This window comes from Bombina bombina, chromosome 4 (assembly GCF_027579735.1).
Source record: "Bombina bombina isolate aBomBom1 chromosome 4, aBomBom1.pri, whole genome shotgun sequence".
Classification (NCBI taxonomy): domain Eukaryota; kingdom Metazoa; phylum Chordata; class Amphibia; order Anura; family Bombinatoridae; genus Bombina; species Bombina bombina.
Window position 1 is genome coordinate 962,156,423 of NC_069502.1, and position 25,311 is coordinate 962,181,733.

General features: G+C 38.8%; 1 protein-coding gene across 1 annotated transcript in view; it reads right to left on the reverse strand.

The window, feature by feature from the left end:
* SYNDIG1 (synapse differentiation inducing 1) overlaps positions 1–24,420 on the reverse strand; it is a 661,334-nt gene extending 636,914 nt beyond the window's left edge. Inside the window, exon 1 of the mRNA XM_053711979.1 lies at positions 24,349–24,420. The gene's annotated coding sequence lies outside the window, so the exon portion shown is untranslated. The remainder of the gene's footprint in view (positions 1–24,348) is intronic.
* Between the last annotated feature and the right edge of the window lie 891 nt (positions 24,421–25,311).

A 25,311-nucleotide genomic window follows, 5' to 3' on the forward strand; every position in this document is an offset into this window, starting at 1 on the left:
TTCTGTGCAATTTCAGATCATTAGAAAGCTGTAGTTCCCCCAAATGGCAATCCTACACTGCAGAAACATTAAAAAAAAAAATTACAAATTATTTAAACATTTTTTTTATTTTTTTTATTGGCAGACTGTCTACTAGTACGTAAGATGGGGGTGAACAGTGGGGGAGGGAAGAGAGCTATTTGGGAGGGATCAGGGGGTTGTAAGTGTCAGCTGGGTGGGTAATCTCTACAGTAAAGCTAAAATTAACCTTAAAAGCTTCCTAATTAACCCCTTTACTGCCAGGAATAATAGAATAATAGAAGTGTGCTGTGCAGCTGCAATTACGGCTTTTTAATTAAAGAAAAGCAATGGCAAAGCCATATATGTCTCCTATTTCTGAACAAAGGGGATCCCAGAGATGATTTTACAACCATTTGTGACATGATTGCACAAGCAATATGTAAATAATTTCTGTGAGAAACCCAAAGTTTGTGAAAAAAGAACCATTTTTTTTAATTTAATGGCATTTGACGATGAAATGGTGGCATGAAATATACCAAAATGGGCCTAGATCAATACCTTAGGTTGTCTACTTAAAAAAAATATATAGATATGATAGGTAAATAAAAAAACAAGGCTCTATTTCTGTTTAAATGGAGTGATAGCAAAAATGCTCTGGTATTTTGGCTAAGTTTTTGTCTGGAAGTCCCGGTAGTGAAAGGGTTAAAGGTACACTCAAGTCATGTGACCAGAAACAAAGATAACTGGGGAGATGCCAATACATTCAGTGCTATGATAGTGCTCTTTGTTTGTGAGTGTTATGCTAGTGTTGAAAGATAATATGTCATTGATGTGCCCTCTTCTCTGTGTTGTAGACTGTTACTGTTAGCTATGATTGTGTTGACGTATGGATAGGTCAGAAGCTGGTGAGGCACTGGCTATGACATGCCCAAGAAATATATATATATATATATATATATATATATATAATATCTCATTGTGTACTTCATTTAACAAATATAAACAACAAGGAGACTTGCTTTTCCCACAGAAAACCTCTGGATACATTGTTTCAAATTCAGCAAAGGATTCTGGGTAAGATACGTGAACGAGGTTCACAATGACTCACTTTTTACTTCAGTCTGCTTTTACGCAGACTCTCTTCTGCTGTCACAAACCTAATTTCCATTGGAAAAAAAATTGTCTCGTAAATGTCAAATCTAAATATAACCTAAATGGGTTTTTTTCCATACCATTGTCAAGCAAGCTAGCAAGAAACAATGGTTTACTTTGGGTCTCAAAAAGATCTACATTTTACTGCAGTATTTAGGAATGTGCTCAAGTGGAAAACAATTTATCATGAGCAAAATGAGCATTGTAGTAGCGCATTTTCTTTATTGAAGTTTTTTGTACCTTAAATTGATAAATGATACTCTTTTAGGAAGCATCTAGGCAGATATGTAATATCTTTCTGTAATTTTGTTCTTAAATATTTGCATAACATATATTAGAAATGAAATACTGCATTGCAGTGCTACATACAAAATAAATGATTACAAATCAATTAAAACTGATTTTGTTTTTTAGCCCAGGATATAAATATAAATGAGCTCTTTAACTGATCAAACAATCACTGTTTAAAATGTCTCAGGCCTCCCAAACAGTCCTGGTTTTCTGGATAACCTTGGATGAGAGCAGGTAAAATAACCATGTTTACTAATCAGCTGATTATTTCACCTGTGCTCTAGTTCAGATAGCTACAAAATGTGGCCTGTTAGGGAGGCCTGAGAACAGGTTTGAAAACCAGTGTTCTAGAGTGTGCAAAAAGAAAAAAAGCCCAATTTTCAAAGTCACGGAAAACTAGGCATAAAAACATTAAAAATATATTTAAAGTGTTTATTTTTTGCTACACATAATAAGACATTTTATGAACAATTTGATTTTCAGTTTAATATCCCTTTAATTAATTTTCAGAATAACCTTATGAATACCTCATTCTTCTGATGGAAGTCTATTCCATGAAGCACCCCCTATCCTTTTTCTGTTGAGAGGTGCTATGAATACTAATCCTGAACCTACTACCTTCTAACTCAAGATAATGACCATTTGTTCTTGAGTTGCTCATTTAAATGGACACTCAAGTCAAAATTATACTTTCATGATTTAGATAGAGAAGGCAATTTTCTAATTGAATTCCTTTAACCCCTTAATGACCGAGGACGTGCAGGGTACGTCCTCAAAAAAAAGGCAGTTAACGCCTGAGGATGTACCCTGCACGTCCTCGGTGTGGAAAGCAGCTGGAAGCGATCCTGCTCGCTTCCAGCTGCTTTCCGGTTATTGCAGTGATGCCTCAATATGGAGGCATCCTGCAATAACAATGTATGGCCATCCGATGCAGAGAGAGCCACTCTGTGGCCCTCTCTGCACCGGAGATCGGTGGCTTCCTTCGTTGGTGGGTGGGAGCAGTACCGGGAGGCGGGTGACGGCCATCGATGGCCCTGGAGATGTGCAGGGGGGCGGGATTGTGGGCAGGGATGTCCGGGGAGGGGGCGGGCGCGTGCACGGGGAGGGAGCGGGTGGGAACGCTGCACTACAGAAAATAGCATTGGTAATAGGATAGGTTTATACCGCTAATAAAATTAAAAAAAAGCTAAATCAGGGGGTGTTGGGTTGGTATGTGGGAGGGAAGCTACACTACAGAAAAAAAACTGTGGAAAAAAAAAACAGAAAACATTTTTTCTGCAAACTGGGTACTGGCAGATAGCTGCCAGTACCCAAGATGGCCCCCACAATGTCAGAGGGGGACGGTTAGAGAGGTGTTTGGGGGGGATCAGGGAGGTTGGGGCATAAGGGGGATACTACACAGCAGCATATGTAAATATGCTATGCAATTTAAAAAAACAACAACAAAGATTCCCTTTATTTTTGTACTGGCAGACTTTCTGCCAGTACTTAAGATGGCGGGGACAATTGTGGGGTGGGGGAGGGAAGGGAGCTGTTTGGGAGGGATCAGGGGGTGTGATGTGTCAGATGGGAGGCTGATCTCTACACTAAAGCTAAAATTAACCCTGCAAGTTCCCTACAAGCTACCTAATTAACCCCTTCACTGCTAGACATAATACACTTGTGATGCGCAGCAGCAGCGGCCTTCTAATTACCAAAAAGCAATGCCAAAGACATATATGTCTGCTATTTCTGAACAAAGGGGATCCCAGAGAAGCATTTACAGCCATTTGTGCCATAATTGCACAAGCTGCTTGTAAATGATTTCAGTGAGAAAAAAATTGTGAAAAATATTACGTTTTTTTTTTAATTTGATCGCATCTGGCGGTGAAATGGTGGCATGAAATATACCAAAATGGGCCTAGATCAATACTTTGGGTTGTCTACTACACTACATTAAAGCTAAAATTAACCCTAGAAGCTCCCTACATGCTCCCTAATTAACCCCTTCACTGCTGGGCATAATACACGTGTGGTGCGCAGTGGCATTTAGTGCCCTTCTAATTACCAAAAAGCAACAACAAAAGCCATACATGTCTGCTATTTCTGAACAAAGGGGATCCCAGAGAAGAATTTACAACCATTTATGCCATAATTGCACAAGTTGTTTGTAAATAATTTCAGTGAGAAACCTAAAGTTTGTGAACAAAATTGTGAAAAAGTGAAAAAAAATTTTTAGTTGATTGCATTTGGCGGTGAAATGGTGGCATGAAATATACCAAAATGGGCCTAGATCAATACTTTGGGGTGTCTTCTAAAAAAATATATATACATGTCAAGGGATATTCAGGGATTCCTGAAAGATATCAGTGTTCCAATGTAACTAGCGCTAATTTTGAAAAAAAGGGGTTTGGAAATAGCAAACTGCTACTTGTATTTATGGCCCTATAACTTGCAAAAAAAGCAAAGAACATGTAAACATTGGGTATTTCTTAACTCAGGATAAAATTTATAAACTATTTAGCATGGGTGTTTTTTGGTGGTTGTAGATGTGTAACAGATTTTGGGGGTCAAAGTTAGAAAAAGTGTGTTTTTTTTTCATTTTTTTCTCTTATTATATAATATTTTTTTTTATAGTTAATTATAAGATATGATGAAAATAATGGTATCTTTAGAAAGTCCACTTAATGGCGAGAAAAACGGTATATAATATGTGTGGGTACAGTAAATGAGTAAGAGGAGAATTACAGCTAAACACAAACACTGCAGAAATGTAAAAATAGCCTTGGTCCCAAACGGACAGAAAATGGAAAAGTGCTGCGGTCATTAAGGGGTTAACAAAATGTGCACAGCCTTTTTATATTTACAATTTGTAAGTCACCAGCTCTTACTGAGCATGTGCAAGAATTTACAAAATATACATATATGCATTTGTGATTGGCTGATGACTGTCACATGATACAGGAGGCGTGGAAATAGACATAAATGACATCTGTCAAAAAAAAATCTACTACTCATTTAAAGTTCAGACTAAGTACTATTGAATCATCTTTCTATTATGCTTTTGTTGATTATGCAAATCTAATGTATTTACTGGTCCTTTAATGGAAGATATTTTCATTATCAGTTTATTAAACTGCTGATATATAGTTGTTTTTTTTAATATATCACCACTTTCTCTTATTTCCTATAAGCTTTACCAATCATGGTCATTATGTCTATTTCATGAATCAATCTGTTTCTGTAATGAGCTTATAAAGAGTTCTCTTAAACCTAATACTCTTGAACTTAAGATCATGACCCCTTATTCGGGTGTTGCTTGTTTCATGCTATATCCTTTCATTAGCAGCTTTATTAAACTGTTTTTCATACTGAAAGTTTCTATCAAATCACCACTTTCCTTTGTCTTGTCTAAGCTATACAAATGGACATGAACGTCAAAACTAAGCTTTTACGATTCAGTGATAGAATTCAATTTCAAACAACATTTCAATGTACTTTACCATAATCAAATCTGCTTTGTTCTCTGTTCTTTGTTTACATCATACCTAGGTAGGCTCAGGAGCAGAGTGCACATGTCCTGAGTACTCAGTGACAGCAGTGTTTTCTCTAATGAATAACATTTCAAATGTATTCCACACATATATAGGCTCAAGACACAGACACACTACCATATAACTGTTTACACAACACTTACTCTGGTGAGCTGAAGGTAGAATATCTTCATTTTTTACATAGAGATGCTCAGGTGATATATTCTTGTCAGCTTTTTACCGTTATGCTACATCACTTTCAAGTGATTTTGCAAATTAATAGAATGTCCCTTTAACAGTGTTTTAAAGGCATGTAGTGAATCATTTAAGTTTAATTTTGATGTTAATTTCCCTTTAATACCCCTCATACTATGTTTACTATGGTATTGTGCTGGTGGTCCCAGGCTTCCCATGTGGAAGCTATAATATAAACAAAAAATGAACCATGGGATTGACTTCTCAATTTGAGACAATACAAAAGTACATGCTGACCACTATAATTATGAAATATTTTTTTAAAAAAACAAATATATATCTACAGTCATGTGAAAAAGAAAGTACACCCTCTTTAAATGATATGGTTTTACGTATAAGGGCACAATAACAATCATCTGGTCCTTAGCAGGTCTTGAAATTAGGTAAATACAACCTCAGATGAACAACAACACATGATATATTACACCGTGTCATGATTTATTTAAAGCCAAAATGGAGAAGTCATGTGTGAAAAACTAAGTACACATTATGATTTAATAGCTTGTAGAACCACATTTAGCAGCAATAACTTGAAGTAATCGTTTTCTGTATGACTTTATCAGCCTCTCACATTGCTGTGGAGGAATTTTGGCCCAATCTTCTTTACAACTTTGCTTCAGTTCATTGAGGTTTGTGTCCATTCATTTATGCACAGCTCTCTTAAAATCCCACCACAGCATTTCAATTGGTTGCGGTCTGGACTTTGGTTGGGCAATTGCAACATTTTGATTCTTTTCTTTTTCAGCCTTTCTGTTGTAGATTTGCTGGTGTGCTTGGGATCATTGTCCTATTGCATGACCCAATTTCGGCCAAGCTTTAGCTGTCGGACAAATGGCCTCACATTTGAATCTAGAATACTTTGGTATACAGAGAAGTTTGTGGTCGACTCAATGTTTATATACATATATATTTAAAATTGCTGCCATCAATGTGTTACTTACCCCCCTTCACTGCACTGAAGCTCTGATGCCATCTCTGACGGCAACAAAACGGGGCTCCCATAGGAGTATGGAACCGCGCTCTCATGAATGCAATGCTTTCCAGCAATGCTATGAACTAGCAATACCAGCGCACATTAGCGTGTGCTGGTATTACACAGTGGATCGCAAATATCGATTTCATAAAAGCGATATTTAGCACTCCACTTGTAATCTGGCCAAATAAATTGGGCCTTTTTCACCTTTATATAGGAATGTCCACTGGCTATAGGCTGGTCAATATAGGTCTAAAGAGCATCAAAAAACTTTTTTTTTTTTTTAGGTTTTCAAATAAACTTTATTGAGCCATGTCAACATTACAACAACAGAAATTGAAAATACAAGGTTTCTTATGGTACATTAGAGTTTTAAGAATAAATACAAACAAAAGACATGAAAAGGCATGGCATGTGCATTGGCATATAATTGAAGCTGGTGGATGGTATGGACTAAGTTATAATTAGGAAAATATTATCAAGCAATGTAGGGGGTGTTGATAGTTATGTAGTTATACTAAACTATATATATATATATATATATATATATATATATATATATATATATATATATATTTATATAAAGGGCTTGTGAATAAGGTCAAATATCATGGTAAAATGCCAAACAGAATGTGCCGGATATAGAAAATGAGACAGAGAGAAAAAAAAAAGGGGGAGGGGTGGTGGTTATGCATAGGGGGGGATAGGGCAGGTTCAGAGCAAGGGGGAAGGGGGGGGAAGGGGAGGAAAGAGTTAGAAGAAAGAACAGAAATTTGCCACACAACCAGAATGGCTCCAGGTCTGCCCCATTTGCTGAACTATCTAATTGTTTTCCATAACTCCCAAGTCTGGTAGTACAAGTTAATCTTATTATTAACAGTAAAGATAGGACTCTCCATTATCTCAAAGTAATCCATAGTTTTAGTGATGTCGCTCCAAGTAGGTAGTACAGCCTGTTTCCAAAAGCGGGCAATAGCTAGTTTAGTAGCCATCAATAAGTAAATGCTAAGTAGGCTCTTGGGAGAGAGGGGAGAACCAATGGATAGATGGAACAATTCAGTTTGTGGCTTAGTCCACAGAGTAGGATCTAAAGCAAAGCATTTACGAGAGAGCATATTCCAGAGGGGCAGCAAGGCAGGACATTCCCACCACACATGAGCCGGCGATCCCACTTCACCACATCCTCTCCAACACAGTGGGGAATTTAGAGGGGATATCTTAAAAAGCCTCAAGGGAGTTAGGTGCCACTGCATGCACACTTTAAGATATAGCTCTAGTAATGTGACACAGTGAAGAGCTTGTTTTGTGATTAGAATGGCCTTAGACCAGTCCTCCGGTGTGGCGTGAAATCTAAGGACTCCCACGAGACAATGTAAGCTGACTTATAATAAATAGGGGGGTTAAGCACATCTCGATAGGAGATGGACAATGCTCTAGGGATTCTTCTGGCTGTACTCCAACGTCGCTCCCAACTAGTGGGAGCCCGCAACGGAAGAGTAGTATATCCCCATGACTGGAGAAGGCTTCTTAGGTGCCAAAACTCAAACTGTAGGAGCTGAGAGGGCTGATATGTGGAGCGAAAGTTTGCAAGTGAGGTTAGTTGTCCACCAGGAAAGAAATCCTGCATACTGGCAATGCCATGGGAATGCCATATAGAAGGATGTGAATCCTTGAGGACTCGGAGTAGGCCCGACAATGAGTGGATCGGTGAGGGGTGGGGGCAATTTGGGAGAGAGATCGGATTTTATCCCAGAAGCGTAGGGCTGAGAGAACAATATAGTTTTGGATGTTAAATGAGGCTTGTGTATGTTTAGGAATCCACAGTACATCTGAGAGTGTAAGCGAATCAGGTAAAGTAGCCTGCTCCAATATCCACCATTTACAGTCTGAGGTTTCAGAATTCCATGGAAGGATATGGGCTAACCTAGAGGCTTCGTGGTAGTGTGCCAAGTTGGGAGCGCCCGCGCCCCCACTCAACAGCGATTGTTGTAAGATTCTAATAGCCACTCTTGGGTGTTTATATTTCCAGATGAATTTGCTACAAAGGAGTTGGAATTTTCCTATGAGAGATTTGGGTATGGGTATCGGTAGGGTTCTAAAGAGGTAGGTGAGTTTAGGGAGTAGGGTCATTTTAAAGGCTGCCACCCTGCCTAGCCAGGAAATGCTTGGTACATTCCAGTGATCAACGGATTTTTGAAAGGAATGAAGGATTGGATAAAAGTTAGATTCGACAAAAGTCGAAATACTCCAGGAGAGGAAGACTCCTAGGTGTTTTATCTTTTGCCGTGACCAGTTGAATGTGTATTGTCTTTTAAGGTTGGCATACTCTAGGTCAGGGTATTGATCGCATAAGTGTCCGTCTTATTTACATTTAATTTATAATAGCTGATCCTCCCAAAAGTATGTAGGAGGTCAAAAAGGGCAGGAAGGGAGTGGGTAAGGTCGCCTAAGAATACAGTGAGGTCGTCGGCAAACAACGCAGTTTTTTGGGGCACTCCCGCTATTACCACCCCTTTTATGTCATTACAGGATCGAATAGCTTCAGCCAGGGGCTCCATAATCAGTGCAAATATCAAGGGGGACAGGGGACATCCCTGTCTTGTTCCATTTGTAATCGGGAAGGAAGGGGACAAGAATCCCAGCCCTCTGAACATTGCTGAAGGGGAGGTATACAAGGCTTTGACACACATGTAAAAATGCGGTGGGAAACCAAACTTTTTTAAAACTTCAAAAAGGTAAAGCCAATTCACGTGGTCAAATGCTATTTCATGTATACCCTTGCATCCATAGTAGGACGCAAGGGTATACAGGATACCCTCTAGTTTAAAATTTAGTATCAGAAAGCATCCCTGCGGGTCAGCATAGATGTTTAGTTTTTCGTAAAGTATGCTCTAATGAATTAGAATTGCCACCCCTCTGGATTTACTTGAAAAGGACGCTGTTTCAATGGTTGGGAAATGTTTGGATTTAAGGGGGATGGAGGAACCATCTACCCAGTGGGTCTCTTGGAGAAATACTATCTGTGATTTTGCATGTTTGAGGTAGCGTAAGAGTCTACTGCGTTTATTAGGGGTATTAAGGCCCCTAACATTATGGGACGTGAATGAAAGAGCCATACTGTTCAAGGCTGAGGAATTGGACAGGGCAAGAGTTGAAGAGAAGAGGAGTTAGGGAAAGAGGGGGAAGAGGGGGAGAAGTAAGGAGAGGGGGGAATGGGGGAGGAAGAGGAGCGGGGAAGAAAGGAAAAAAAAAAGGGGCAGGTTTTTATAGGCGGTAAATATCCGGCAGTAGAGCAATAAGGGTGCAGTATTGACAAGAAAAAACGCTTTGGTAGTCCTCTCATAAAGAGGGGCACGTTATGTGGGGGGGGGGGGAGGCCAAGGGACTCAGGGTAGAGGCACGAAGTGCCAAATGTAAATACTATAGGGAAGGGCCAGTCGCAAATGGGAGGAGTGGGGGGAGAAGATAGGGGATTGTTGTGGAGAAGGAAAATGAGAATAGGCAGCTGTGCAGTGGGTCGCCCACCCAAAGTGGTTTGTGGTGTGGCCAAAGGCCAAAATGGGGGTATTATTTAGTGTTCTCTAGAGAGGGGATATGGAGTTTTAATTCTAGGGTAGTAGGGTGTCAATTTGAGGGTCCTACGGGTATTATCCTAGAGCCTGAATGGAGAAGGCAAAACAAACAGTAAGGAGGGCAAGCCTCAGCAAACCAAGAGTATGTGGGGGTGTTAAAACGTTTAGGGTAGTGGGCCCTTAAACCCGTTAGGTGTGGTGTGAACAATATGTTAGGTGCCTCAAGAATATGCCACCTTGTGAGTAAATATGCCACATTATAAACTAGGGATTTAAACTTAAACAATTCTGACATCAAAATTAACATTCAAAGTTTGTCACCATAATTGGAAATGGCAATGAAGATGTCCATCAAATCATAACAGATGTCCAGGAAACATTTAGCCAAAGAGCAGGGACATATAATGATTATATGTGTAAGGAGGCACACCAAGTACATAACAGAACATATTAAAAAAAAAAAATCAAACAAGAGCTCCTAATAAAAAAGTAGGGAAAATGTTTAGGGATAGGGAGCTTTAACCATTTAAGTGCAGTTATTTAAGGCTCGGAGGGTAGATCATAGACTAGGCCCCTACTTAGCTAGGGTTTGGAAGCAGAACAGGCGCTACTCGCAGAGAGGTAGTAAGTGGGATATTAGGTTATAATAGCCATATTACCATCTATACCTTTAACATTGGAAGCCAATCCCCGTCCAAAGTAAAACTAAGATTGAGGTTATAAGTGAAGTTTAGCCTTGGTAGGGGTATTAAAAGGGAGCTATATAGATAAGGGCATAGGAGAGGTCCGTAGCTAGTCAATATAGGTATGGGTACGAGAACAAATGAGGGGGTACTAGGGGGCCCATCTTTTATGAAAATGAGTAACAATTTAGGAAGTCACAGGCCTGCAGAAGTCCCATCCATAAAAAATATATAGAGTCATGTGCCCAGTAATTAGGGAACCTGCCTACAAACCATATGGCATTGGCTTCCCTTATAAGGTTATGGGACAAAAGTTACACGGAAAGAGGAAGTGCCCCCTTAAGGAGTCTTGCTATATGGGGGTGTGGAATATAGGGCCATCTGTTTTGATATCCCAGAATCATATAAAAGTTAGAGGGGAAGTGAAACTAAACCGCCATATTAGCATCAAGAGACATTATTGGTGTGAAGGCGGAGATTAACTAGTTTATAGGCCAGTATGGTTCAAAGCAGTAAAATAGGCATAGAGCAAATATATAAAATAGGAGCTAAATACATGTCAAGACATATCATACAAGTAACATTGCACAATTTAACATATACTTATCAGTCTTGCTCCTCATAGAGATTAGGCTCCCCGGGATAAAGTTCTGGAGGTATCGGGTGTGCCCAGAAAGTGAAAAGGGAGAACTTTAAGTGAGACAAGCTACAGATATCCTCAATTCAAGAGGAAGCAAGAGTTCTCCAGAAGACACACCTTGTAGAAGTTAAACACCCTAGTTTAAAGCATTGAAGAGTGTGTTGATGTCCAAAGGGTCACAGGGGGAGATCTCCAGTGGAGTAGGCTTCAAGTGTCTGCTGGGTTAGGTCTCCTTTGGGGAGGGGTTGTCCATTCAGAGGCTTTGGCATTGAGTTGTCGAGGCCGCTGTGACGATCCCTGTGCCTCGTCAGCTTGATTACTGGCCATGTTCCAGGATTTAAGCAGTGCAAGGCCTTGAGTAACATTTTGAATTGTGAATGTTTGATTGTCCTTGAAGACCAATAAGCTTAATCGGGTAGCCCCACTGGTACCTGATATTCCTCTTCCTCAAAGCCATTGTAACATCAGAAAAGGTTCTTCTCTGCTGAAGTGTCAGAGCGGAGAGGTCTGGAAAAATACGGAGCTTTTGAAATTTCTCTGGTAGCGGGGGTCTTTGGAAATGTGCTCTTTGTATCCTCTCCTTATAAGTAAAATAATGGAGGCGGACTAGAACATCAAGTTGGTCTTCTGAGAGGCCTTTAGGTCTAAGTGACCGGTGAGCTTGATCAAATAGATTCTCTGACTCTGATGTAACTGGGGCCAAATGTTGGAAGAGCTCCTTGAGGAAAGATTGGAGATCTGATGAAGAGAGTCTCAGGCACACCTCAGATCCTAAGGTTATTGCGCCTGGATCTGTCCTCCATGTCTGCTATTTTATCCTCAACAGAATCTAAATACTCTGAAAGGTGCTGAGTATATGTTAAGCAGTTAGATTGTTCCGTGGCTAAGTCCTCAAACCTTCTCTCAAGTGTGTCTATGCGCTCGTTAGTGAAAGATATCTCTCTTTTTAACTCAGCCGTGGATGCAGAGAGTTTTGCGGCAAGCGATGAGTGATGGTCGTCCAACATAGATTTTAGAGAGTCAAGTATGAAGGTGGGGGTAACTGCCTTAAAAAGAGCTGTGTTGTATAGTCTTCAGAGCAGATAGAGCAAACTCGGCCGATTCAGACCCAGGGGAGTCAGGGAGGTTCAGAAGGGTCATGAGGGTCAGAGGCAGAGGGACCGAAGTGGTCCATAACTGTCTTCTTAGGCGGAAACTGCGGTTTATTCTTTCTCCTCTGTGAATGAGACATATTAAAACTAGAACCACTTTATTCAAGGGACCGAGGTGGAATGAAGAGTCAATCAAGCACCAGACCTCAGCAGGCGGGAAGAAATACACCTCAGATACAGGACAAATATATATATTTTTTTCCTATTACTTTTTTTTTCCCCCTTTTTTTTCTTTTTCTTTCTTTTTCCTTTTTTTTTTTTTTTTTCTTTTAATTATGGCCAAGGCTATCAAAAGGGTGGGAAGTAGAACACTAAGCGCAGGGTGGGCCCTTGCGGCCTAAAAGGGGGGTTTATTCCATGGTGCAGAAGTTAAGGTTTATCCAGATATGTGGGGAAATGATAACCATGGGTCTCCTTTAAGGCTGGAAATGGTCTGCTCAAATCAGTGCGACGTGCCTGAAATTTCTCCAGATGAAGGAGAAGGGAATAAGCAAGTAATCCCTTGTAGATAACAGGGGGGGAAAGTAAAGCGTTCTGTGTGGTTAAGTGTGGGTTACACAAAGTACTTGTTGCGTAGATATGTGTCCTCAGATTAACTACCAAAGATCAAAAAACTTTTAATATGATCTTACCAGAACAACAAGACCTATTGGCAACCTAAAGAGAATTCATAAATCTAGCCGATTAATTACTAAATCAGTGCAGGAGCTCTGTCCCTTACTGGCCACAAAAGGGTAGAGAAGATAAACACACTAAAGAAAATAGTAAAGGGATAGTGTACTCAGGTAAGCAGTCAAAAAGAGTTTTCACTGTATTTAAAGAAACAGTCAACTCCAAAAATGTTATTGTTTTAAAAGATAGATAATCCCTTTATTATCCATTCCCCACTTTTCCACAGCCAAAATGATTATATTAATATACAGCCAGATTACGAGTTTTGCGTTATGAGGGGTGTGGTGTTAACTTGCACGTTATTGTCACCGCTCACTTACCTACAAGGCTGGTATTACAGGTTTTTACAAACCCGGCGTTAAACGACAAGAAGTGAGCGTAGAGCAAAATTGTGCTACATACTGCACTCCAATTACAGCGCTGCTTAAGTCAGCGGTGATCTGGTTGTACGTGCTCATGCACGATTTCCCCATAAACATCAATGGGGAGAGCCGGCTGAGAAAAAGTCTAACACCTGCAATAAAGCAGTGTAAAGCTCAGTAACGCAGCCCCATTGATTCCTATGGGGAAACACATTTTATGTTTACACCTAACACCCTAACATGAACCCCGAGCCTAAACACCCCTAATCTTACACTTATTAACCCCTAATCTACTGCCCCCGACATCGCTGACACCTGCATTATACTTATTAACCCCTAATCTGCTGCTCCCAACATCGCCGACACCTACATTATATTTATTAACCCCTAATTTCCCACCACCAATGTCGCCAGAACCTAGCTACACTTATTAACCCCTAATTTGCCGCCCCAACATCGCTGCCACTATAAAAAACATATTAACCCCTAAACCACCATGCTCCTGCATCGCAAACACTATTTAAATATTATTAACCCCTAATCTGCCGCCCCTAACATCGCCGCCACCTACTTACATTTATTAACCCCTAATCTGCTGCCCCCAACGTCGCCACCACTATATTATATTTATTAACCCCTAAATCTAAGTCTAACCCTAACCCTAACACCTCCTAACTTGAATATAATTAAAATAAATCTAAATACAAATTACTATCATTACCTAAATAATTCCTATTTAAAACTAAATACTTACCTATAAAATAAACCCTAAGCTAGCTACAATATAACTAACTAGTCCTAAAGCCCGTTCACACGGGCCATGTTTTGCAGTACAGCTGTCCCACCCCTTGTACTCTCCATCCCCCTCTCTTTTGCTCTCTCTCTCCCCCCTCTCTTTTGAGCTCTCTCCCCCCTCTCTTTTGCTCTCTCTCCCCCTCTCTTTTACGCTCTCTCTATCTCCCCTCTCTTTTGCTCTCTCTCTCCCCCTCTCTTTTGCTCTCTCTCCTCCTCTCTTTTGAGCTCTCTCCCCCCTCTCTTTTGAGCTCTCTCTCTCTCCCCCTATCTTTTGTGCTCTCTCTCTCCCCCTCTCTTTTGTGCTCTCTCTCCCCCCTCTCTTTTGCGCTCTCTCTCTCTCCCCCTCTCTTTTGTGCTCTCTCTCTCCCCCTCTCTTTTGTGCTCTCTCTCTCCCCTCTCTTTTGTGCTCTCTCTCCACCCCTCTCTTTTGCGCTCTCTCCCCCCTCTCTTTTGTGCTCTCTCTCCCCCCTCTCTTTTGCGCTCCTCCCCCCTCTTTTGTGCACTCTCTCTTCCCCCCTCTCTTTTGCGCTCTCTCTCTCCCCCCCTCTCTTTTGCGCTCTCTCTCCCCCCTCTCTTTTGCGCTCTCTCTCCCCCTCTCTTTTGCGCTCTCTCTCCCCCCTCTCTTTTGCGCTCTCTCCCCCCTCTCTTTTGCTCTCTCTCTCTCCCCCCCTCTCTCTCTCCCCCCCTCTCTCTCCCCTCCTCTCTCTCTCCCCCCTCTCTCTCCCCCTCTCTCTCCCCCCTCTCTCTCCCCCCTCTCTCTCCCCCCTCTCTCTCCCCCTCTCCCTCTCTCTCCCCCCTCTATCTTTCCCCCTCTCTATCTCTCTCCCCTCTCTATCTCTCTCCCCTCTATTGCGCGACCGCGTCCGTGCCCGACCACGCCCTCTTCACGCACTTCCACGCCCCCTTCATGGCCATTCATGCCCGGTCACGCCCCCTTCATGCTGGCCACGCCCCCGGTCACGCCCACTTCTGCCGCAGAGCGCAGATCAGCTAGGGACTCAAAGTTTGTCCTTGTGCTGTCTCTAATGCGCATGACAGCTTCGGACAAACACACTTGGCCTTTTATTATATAGGATAGTTACATTGTAGCTAGCTTAGGGTTTATTTTTATTTTACAGGCAAGTTTGTATTTATTTAACTAGGTAGAATAGTTACTAAATAGTTATTAACTATTTAATAACTACCTAGCTAAAATAAATACACATTTACCTGTAAAGTAAAACCTAACCTAAGTTACACTAACACCTAACACTACACTACAATTAAATAAATTACCTAAATTAAATACAATTAACTAAATTAAATAAAATTAGCTAAATTACAAAAAAAACCCACTATATTACAGAAAATAAAAAAAATTACAAGATCTTTAAACTAATTACACCGTTATCAAATAGCCCAATCAAAATAAAAAAAAAGCCCACCCAAAATAAAAAAACCCTAACCTAAACTACCAATTGCCCTTAAAAGGGCCTTTTGCGGGGCATTGCCCCAAAGAAATCTGCTCTTTTACCTGTAAAAAAAAAATACAAACAACCCCCCGAACAGTAAAACCCACAACCCACACAACCAACCCCCCAAATAAAACCCTAACTAAAAAAACACCCTTAAAAAATCCTAACACTAATCCCCGAAGATCCACTTACCGGGAGAAGTCTTCATTCAAGCGGCAATATGTCCTCAACGAAGCCGGCAGAAGTGGTCCTCCAGAAGTCTTCACCCAGACAGCATCTTCTATCTTCATCCTTCCGACGTGGAGTGGCTCCATCTTCAAGACATCCGGAGCATCCTCTTCAATCAGCCAATAGAATGTGAGCTCAATCCTATTGGATAATTGCATCCGCCAATAGGATTTTTTCAACCTTAATTCCGATTGGCTGATAGAATTCTATCAGCCAATTGGAATCTAAGGGACGCCATCTTGGATGACGTCACTTAAAGGTACCTTCATTCCAGAAGAAGACGTCGATTGAAGAGGATGCTCTGCGCCAGATGTTTTTAAGATGGAGCCGCTCCACGTCGGAAGGATGAAGATAGAAGATGCCGTCTGGGTGAAGACTTCTGCTCGTCTGGAGGACCACTTCTGCTGGCTTCGTTGAGGACATCTTGCCGCTTGGATGAAGATTTCTCCCTGTAAGTGGATCTTCGGGGGTTAGTGTTAGGATTGTTTAAGGGTGTATTGGGTGGGGATTTTTTAGGTTAGGGCTTTGGGTCGCAATAGCGCTAAATGCCCTTTTAAGGGCAATGCCCATCCAAATGCCCTTTTCAGAGCAATGGGGAGCTTAGTTTTTTTTTAGTTAGGGTTTTATTTGGGGGGTTGATTGTGTGGGTGGTGGGTTTTACTGTTGGGGGTTATTTGTATTTTTTTTTTACAGGTAAAAGAGCTGATTTCTTTGGGGCAATGCCCCGCAAAAGGCCCTTTTAAGGGCTATTTGTAGTTTAGTTTAGGCTAGGGTTTTTTTTATTTTGGGTGGGCTTTTTTTATTTTGATAGGGCTATTAGATTAGGAGTAATTAGTTTTAAGATCTTGTAATTTGTTTTTTATTTTCTGCAATTTAGTGTTTTTTTTTGTAATTTAGATAATTGTTTTGAATTTAGTTAATTGTATTTAATTTAGGGAATTTATTTAATTGTAGGGTTAGGTTAGGTGTTAGTGTAAGACAGGTTAGGTTTTATTTTACAGGTCAATTTGTATTTATTTTAGCTAGGTAGTTAGTAAATAGTTAATAACTATTTAGTAACTATTCTACCTAGTTAAAATAAATACAAACTTGCCTGTAAAATAAAAATAAACCCTAAGCTAGCTACAATGTAACTATTAGTTATATTGTAGCTATCTTAGAGTTTATTTTACAGGTAAGTATTTAGTTTTAAATAGGAATTATTTAGTTATTAATAGTAGGTTTTATTTAGATTTATTTTAATTATATTTAAGTTAGGGGGTGTTAGGGTTAGGCTTAGACTTAGATTTAGGGGTTAATAAATTTAATATAGTGGCGGCGACGTTGGGGGCGGCAGATTAGGGGTTAATAAATGTAGGTAGGTGGTGGCGATGTTAAGGACAGCAGATTAGGGGTTAATAATATTTAACTATTGTTTGTGAGGCGGGAGTGTGGCGGTTTAGGGGTTAATATGTTTATTATAGTGACGGCAATGCCCGGAGCGGCAGATTAGCGGTTAATAATTTCATTTTAGTGTTTGCGATGTGGGAGGGCCTCGGTTTAGGGGTTAATAGGTAGTTTATGGGTGTTAGTGTACTTTTTAGCACTTTAGTTATGAGTTTTATGCTACAGCGCTATAGTGTAAAACTCATAACTACTGACTTTAAAATGCGGTACGAATCTTGACAGAGTAGGGTGTACCGCTCACTTTTTGTGCCCCTAAATCTGCAAGACTTGTAATACCAGCGGTAGTAAAAAAGCAGTCTTACGAGGCTTAACGCTGTTTTTTTACTCATAATGCAAGACTCTAGCCGATACTTTTTACCTTTGTGATTACCTTGTATCTAAATATCTTTTGACAGCCCCCTGATCACATAGCTATTTATTTATTATCTATTGACTTGCATTTTAGCTAATTAGTGCAGTGTCAGCCACAACTCCACAGGAGAAAGCACAATGTTATCTATATGGCTCACATGAGCTAGCAGTCTCCTGTTGAAAAGCTAATAAAAATAGCATTTGATAAGAGGTTGTCTGTAGTGGGCTAGAAACAGGCAGAAATTTAGAGGTTTAATTGTTATAAAGTATATTAATATATCAATGTTGGTTGTGCAATGCTGGGGAATAGGTAGTAAAGGTGTTATCTATCTTTTAAAACAATAACAATTTTGGTGTTGACTGTCCCTTTAAAGCTGACTCAGGAACTCTTTAAAAGGGCTGGTCTCTCTCTTTCCCCAACCCCATTGAGAGGCTTACTTCTTCTGATGTCTTTTGTATACTTAGCTTTTCTGTAGCCAGTACTGCTGTACTAATTTTTTTAGAATTGAAGGTGGTTTCAACTGGAATAGCAGCTATTACACATATGACATATGCAATGTAAATTAGCAGTTAATACACTCCAGCAGGTAAATGGCTCAGGTAAATCTTATAGTACAAATCCCCTTTAAGAGTTATGTCCTAGACTGGAAACAATAGTACAATTTAAATGCTTATAAAACATTTATTTTCATGATCTTTTGTAATGCATTGCTTAATTGCTTATACTGTATATTATATAATGTTTTTAGTTCCTTGCATAATTAAAGTAAATTATGTAGTAGGTAATAAAGCAATATAAAAAATATGTTCAACAGAAATTGGTTCTGATACATTATGCTTGTGGGTTCATATATTCCTTTTTCCACAAACAATGACAAATGCTAATCTATTGTCATACTCTATCAGTTATAAATCCATACTCAAAGTTCCAATTTGTTATGATCATTATGTAAAGTCTTTGATATTTTAACATTAATAGATTAAAGAAAAACATTTGCATTTTAGGCTCAGATGGTTAACTACATTAAACAGTTTTGCCCCACGGAAAAATGGAATCACTCTTTAAAAGGGCAAAAAAATATTACTTCCCATCAAATGAAAGTATTATAAAATATATTAAGCACTACAATTCTTAAAACTGAAAAAAAAAAAATGCTTGACATCTTCATTTTTACAGAACCATAAATCCCAGGAGTAAAATATGCCCTAAGTAAGCAGTGACATTTTTTTTCTTAGCACATGCAAAAATGTATTATTTTGTGAATCATGTATTATATAAAAAGAAATCTCTTCACCAAACCTAGAAACTGACTTTGTGTCTGTAACATCATTGCCACTGCATATTTATGTTATCACATGAAAATAGTTACAAATGTAACTAAATAATTAAATATAAATGTCTTTTAAATATTGTTTAAAGCATATCCAATACCTTAACACTAGTGCTTCAACCTTTTTAAAATTAAAGGGATATGAAATCCAATTTTTTTTCTTTCATGATTCAGATAGAGCATGGAATTTTAAGCAACTTTCTAATTTACTCCTATTATAATTTTTTTTGTTCTATCTTTGATCTCTTAGTATCTTAATTTGAAAATCAGGAATGCACACTTAGGAGCTGGCCCATTTTTGGTTCAGCACCCTAGGTAGCTTCTGCTGATTGGTGGCTGCATTTAGTCACTAATAAGCAAGCACTACCCACTACTGCTGAACCAAACATGGGCCGGCTCCTAAGCTTACATCCCTGCTGTTTTTTAAAATAAAGATACTAAGAGAACGAAGAAAATATAAGTAAATTAGAAAGTTGCTTAAAATTGCGTGCTCTATCTGAATCATGAAATAAATAAAAAAATGGGTTTCATATCCATTTAAAATAACTAGCAAATTAAAGGGACAATGCACTTAGTCAAGTGGCTAATTCATGTTTATTGTAACTACAGTAGCTACAGAATCACCCTTTCAAATAGTCTGGACTCTCTCTCACACCTCACCTGTGAGGTTAATTTCTGCTGCTGCATCTTGTGTAAATAGCTTTTCTATAATCAATACAGCATTTCAAATGAAAAAATAAAGATAAAGGAGCTTTTATTAAAATACAATACACCCCAGCAGGTAAAATGGATCACTGGCAACACATTAAGGGGACGTGGGGAATACAATATTCTTTAAGATAAATGCTACTAAATTTCCAATTTCAGGGAAAGTATGTTACATTTTTCCAGTAGAAAAAAAAGACCTATTCTGAAAAATCCAATACTGCAGTAAACAAGCGGCAACCTTAGAAATAGACTACCTAGTGGGGGGTGGGATGGTGGAAAAGAGAAAGACCCCAGTCCATTTGAAAGTTTTTTCCTGCAGCTGTATTGCAAACAATGAACTATTAAAGCTTCTTGCCTGAGTGCTGTGTTGCAAACAATTAGTAACACAAGAAATATTTTAAAATAATTTAACAGTGGCAGACTAAGTGATCTAATTTACAACATTAGTAAATCAAGAGCAGTACTGAAATAAAGCCCTTGTAAAATATGGTGGGATATATGTTCCTGGTCTATTTTGTAGTGACCAATAAGGGCTAGACGTAAATCAGTTTGTGTTGTGATGTAAGCAATCACTGGGTAGAGTGTCACATGGGTTCAGGAAAAGGTCACAAGTATGATGAAGGGACTCTAGAGTTAGAGAACCAAGCAGAATTGTTAGAGATATGTCAGAGTACAAGCAGGCAAATTACATAATGAATTGATAATGTGTTTCAGTTATTTTTTTAATAAACAGAAGTAATTACATTTTGAAACATTTTTAATAAAATGCACAGTATAATAAATATCACCCACTGGACAGCTTTCCTTATGGATATATTAAATTCAATGTATTTTTGTATTGCATTTTTTTTTATTTTATCTTTTTGGCAGTACTTATTAAAGGGACAGTCAAGTCAAAATAAACGTTTATGGTTCAGAAAGAACATGAAGTTTTAAGACACTCCATTATCAGATTGTACACAGTCTTTTTATATTCACACTTGCTAGGGAACAAGATCCTACTGAGCATGTGCACAAGCTCAAAGGGTATGCGTATACTAGCCTGTGATTGGCTAATGTCTGTCACATGATACAGGGTGCCGGAAAATGGGAGAGAAAATACATTTGTCAGAAAAAAATCTACTGCTTATTTGAAAATCAGAGTAGGTGTGAAATCATTCTCTTTCTCCTACATTGGTGTATCCGGTCCACGGCTTCATCCTTACTTGTGGGATATTCTCTTCCCCTACAGGAAGTGGCAAAGAGAGCACACAGCAGAGCTGTCCATATAGCTCCCCTCAGGCTCCGCCCCCCCAGTCATTCTCTTTGCCGCTCTGAACAAGTAGCATCTCCAAGAGCTGTGGCTTCCACATGGGCTTCCAAGAATGAGGCTTCTGTTGAACAGATTTGTAAGGCAGCGACTTGGTCTTCACTGCATACGTTTGCCAAATTTTACAAATTCATTACTTTTGCTTCTTCGGAGGCTATTTTTGGGAGAAAGGTTTTGCAAGCAGTGGTGCCTTCCGTTTAGGTTACCTGACTTGTTCCCTCCCTTCATCCGTGTCCTAAAGCTTTGGTATTGGTTCCCACAAGTAAGGATGAAGCCGTGGACCGGATACACCAATGTAGGAGAAAACAGAATTTATGTTTACCTGATAAATTTCTTTCTCCTACGGTGTATCCGGTCCACGGCCCGCCCTGGCATTTTGGTCAGGTTTAAATTTATTTTTTGTAAACTACAGTCACCACTGCACCTTATGGTTCTCCTTTTTCTTCTAACCGTCGGTCGAATGACTTGGGGGGCGGAGCCTGAGGGGAGCTATATGGACAGCTCTGCTGTGTGCTCTCTTTGCCACTTCCTGTAGGGGAAGAGAATATCCCACAAGTAAGGATGAAGCCGTGGACCGGATACACCGTAGGAGAAAGAAATTTATCAGGTAAACATAAATTCTGTTTTTTATTATGCATGTGTTAAGTATGCAATTCTACTGCATTGAGTGGTCTTTTAATAAAAAATAGTTTTGCTCTCTTAGCCTTGGTTTAATGCCAGCAAATTTTCAATAATCTTACAGCCAATGAAATAGTTTGAACTGCTCCAAACCTAAATATTTCAGTTGTAACTCTGTGTAATACATTTTCCACAAGTCAAGCAAACATAAGCTAAGAAAAGCCTAACATTCTGCAACTATCTCACTTTGAGCCATGGGGGTCTTGCCACATATGCCGTGTTTACAGCAAAAGTGAGAGCAGAGTTATCATTATTGACTCCAGACAAGATATACTGCATTAGTGAGGTTGTTTGCAGAATGCCTGGAGCAATGAAAATGTGAGGTAAAATGTTTGCTTGCTGATAATCCGTTTAGAGGTTACATCAGACTAATGTAATCTCTTACTGGATAAGATACATTTTTCTGATACCTGAGTTGTTCCCAATACGTCACACTGTGCAATGAGACTATATTGAAGCATTTCTAGGGTGAGAGGTGTGTGCCTCTCATTTCTGTGAAAGTGAATGATTTGTTTTTTCTAATAAGTGAAAGTGGATGTGAATTCTATCTACATGATTTCTCTGGGGATAACAGCCACATTGTTCTGGTCTTCTAAGAAATAAAGATTTGTCAAATGAATAGTAAAGAAATTTCAATATGGTAGTAATAAATACAAAGTGAATATATTAAATGTGACTAGGTGTCATTATTTTCATGTAATCATCCATATGACTACAAAATATCAGGCATTACAAAATGTCATCTTTCAGAACAAATACTACATAATGACCACCTGCCAATAAATAAATAAAGTTTAACTGAAAAAGTGTGACAGCCCCTATATATATATATATTCTTAGAATATGTATTGTGCCAAGTTTTGCTTGACCAAATTGAAATGCTATGGAAAAAGTAAAAATAAATATCTACACAACTTCAAATCTACATTAAAGGGACACTGTACCCAAAAATTTTCTTTCGTGATTCAGATTGAGCATGAAATTTTAAGCAACTTTCTAATTTACTCCTATTATCACATTTTCTTCTTTCTCTTGGTATCTTTATTTGAAATGCAAGAATGTAAGTTTAGATACCGGCCCATTTTTGGTGAACAACCTGGGTTGTCCTTGCTGATTGGTGGATAAATTCATCCACCAATAAAAAAGTGCTGTCCAGAGTACTGAAACCAAAAAAAAACTTAGATGCCTTCTTTTTCAAATAAAGATAGCAAGAGAACGAAGAAAAATTGATAATAGGAGTAAATTAGAAAGTTGCTTAAAATTGCATGCTCTTTCTGGATTACAAAATAATTTTTTTGGGTACAGTGTGCCTTTAAATAAATTATATCTGCAGAGAATGTTGCCTATAGTTTTTAATTAAGATTTTCTTTTTTTGCTAAATATATGTTGGGTGGTTTGCTTTAACACTGATTGTAAGAGTTATAGATGCTCATTTTATGCTGTATATAATCTTTAACAGGAAATGTATGATGAGCCTAACATATTATGGCTATTTAAACTGATGTTAGTATTTCTTCTTTGCATTTACATATTTATGAGGTTAACAATTTATGTAGCACCATGAACTATAATGCTTCTATAGCACAAAAACAATGCATCATTTTTATTGTTTATTATGTTCTATGATGCCTGGTTGACTTAACCCCTTTACTGCCAAAAGCATTGTGTTGCATCTCGATGCCTGTGAATCTGATGCATCAAAACTACTTAACTATCTTTGGATCATTTAAAAAAAAAAAAAAAATAATAGTAAAAATAATAATAATCAAAACTAAACATCTAAACCACTGTAATAGCACTCAGAACATAAACACTGTAAAAGTTACCAAGCGATTGAGCAGTAAAAGTTTAGGGTCACTGTTACCAAAACATATTTTTTTTCTTTTTTTTTAATGGATAGAAAGGCTATATAATACCAATAGCACACTAATAAATAACTAATAAAGCAAAGTAATCATTCATACAAGTTTGATATTCAAGTAATGCAGCTCATGACATTTACTAAGTCTTCTCATCATGTGATTATAGACATTAGCCTGGCTCCTACTTTGCAGCAGGCTAGTTTATCTAATAACAAACAATATGATCCACATGTCCAAATCTTTTCGTGCAGACAATAAAATACATTTTATAAGAATATAATGGCTTTCAGTTATAATAATAATAAACATAATCATAATAATAGCATAAGTTATAGAATTCAAACTTTACTTTATTATTTCCACGTCCTATTATTGTATTAACTAATAGATTGTTAAATAAAACATTATTCAAATGGTGATAATCTTCTGCAGTATTCTGTTTACAACCTGCAGTACTCTGAGGCATAGGGAATCCTGCACAGTCACAGAAACATCGATCCAGTCATGTAGATAGCTTAGGATTGCATTCCCCCACACAAGCTGTAGAATATATTGCTGTCAGAAAATATTCCATCCTTATTAAACTGAGCTCCTATAGACCACTGTAATCTTATTCATCTAAGATCTAGAACCTAAAATCTTCTTATACTGCACTAAATACAGGTTTAATTGGGTATAACAGCAAAATCTTGCTGCAGCCTCTAGCTTGAAGCATCATTTATCTAGCACAATGTACAAGATAATACTGGTGGTATGATTAGCATGCACAAAGCATCACTTTAAATGTCCCCAGAGATGTCATCTGTAGATTACTGTGATACATGAGAAGAAACTGTTATTGTATGAAGTAAATAAATCCGGATATCCTCTAAGGATGCAACTGAAGGAAATGATTTATCAATGAATTAGTGAATATAGCTTACCTTGGCAAGGTGAAATAGCAATCAAGAGAAAAGAGAAGTAGTTTTCCACTTTATCTCCTAATAAGGGACTGGATGCTCCATCAGGTCCATAGAGAGAATATTTCTCAGTCTCAGGCAAAACCCTTGCACAAGTGTACAGGACTCACCCCTGTGTAGAACCTCTTGGTAAGTTATGGGAGGGGGGAGATGACACCAAATACAAGCAACGATTAGGAATTACTTTTTTGTCATGATCTTTCAGTCCAACTGCAATGTGATAGCAGTGATCTGTTCTGGTAGTGGAGAAAAAAAAAATCCTGCACGACAGAATGGGCCAACTTTTCCTCTGCAGCTTTGCTTTGGCTGTGTGTATATTTGCTGTTTTCACGTAGCTCAGCAGCAGTAGGAGAGAGGGAGGAATAGATGGATAATATGAGAAAAGAAAGAGGGAGAGGCAGGATGAGATGTGAAGGTGGGAGATAAGGGCAAACACTGCTCGCTTGACAGTAATTTACAGCCCTGCACAAGAGAGGTAAAAGAAGCACAGGAAGAAGGAGGCTGCGTGGTCTTAAAGGGAGCCCCTTTACATCTCAGCTAATTTGTCTTGCTGCTCAGCTCTCTTTATGATATAGTGAGAGGGAGACCGGAGGATATTTCCCACTTGGATACAGTAATATCTGTCAGAGCAGTAAGTGTTTTATGTCCCTGCATTATGTATAATCTTAGCGCTTATCTCTCTTTTTACGATAACCCCTTGACTCCCATTGCTGTGCAATGCGTTGCAGCCCTGTCTGGCAAACTAGAGTTAATAAATATTCTACAGTCTTTGCACGTTCCACCTATAGCCCGAGCAAGTGCTGCCCTCAGAATAAATTCACTAGACCAGAAGACATCAAGCTCATTCATATTACATTCAGTACAGTACACAGTCAGTACCTGCCTATTCCCTATGTGTGCAAGGCATTCATATATCAGGATTTCTTG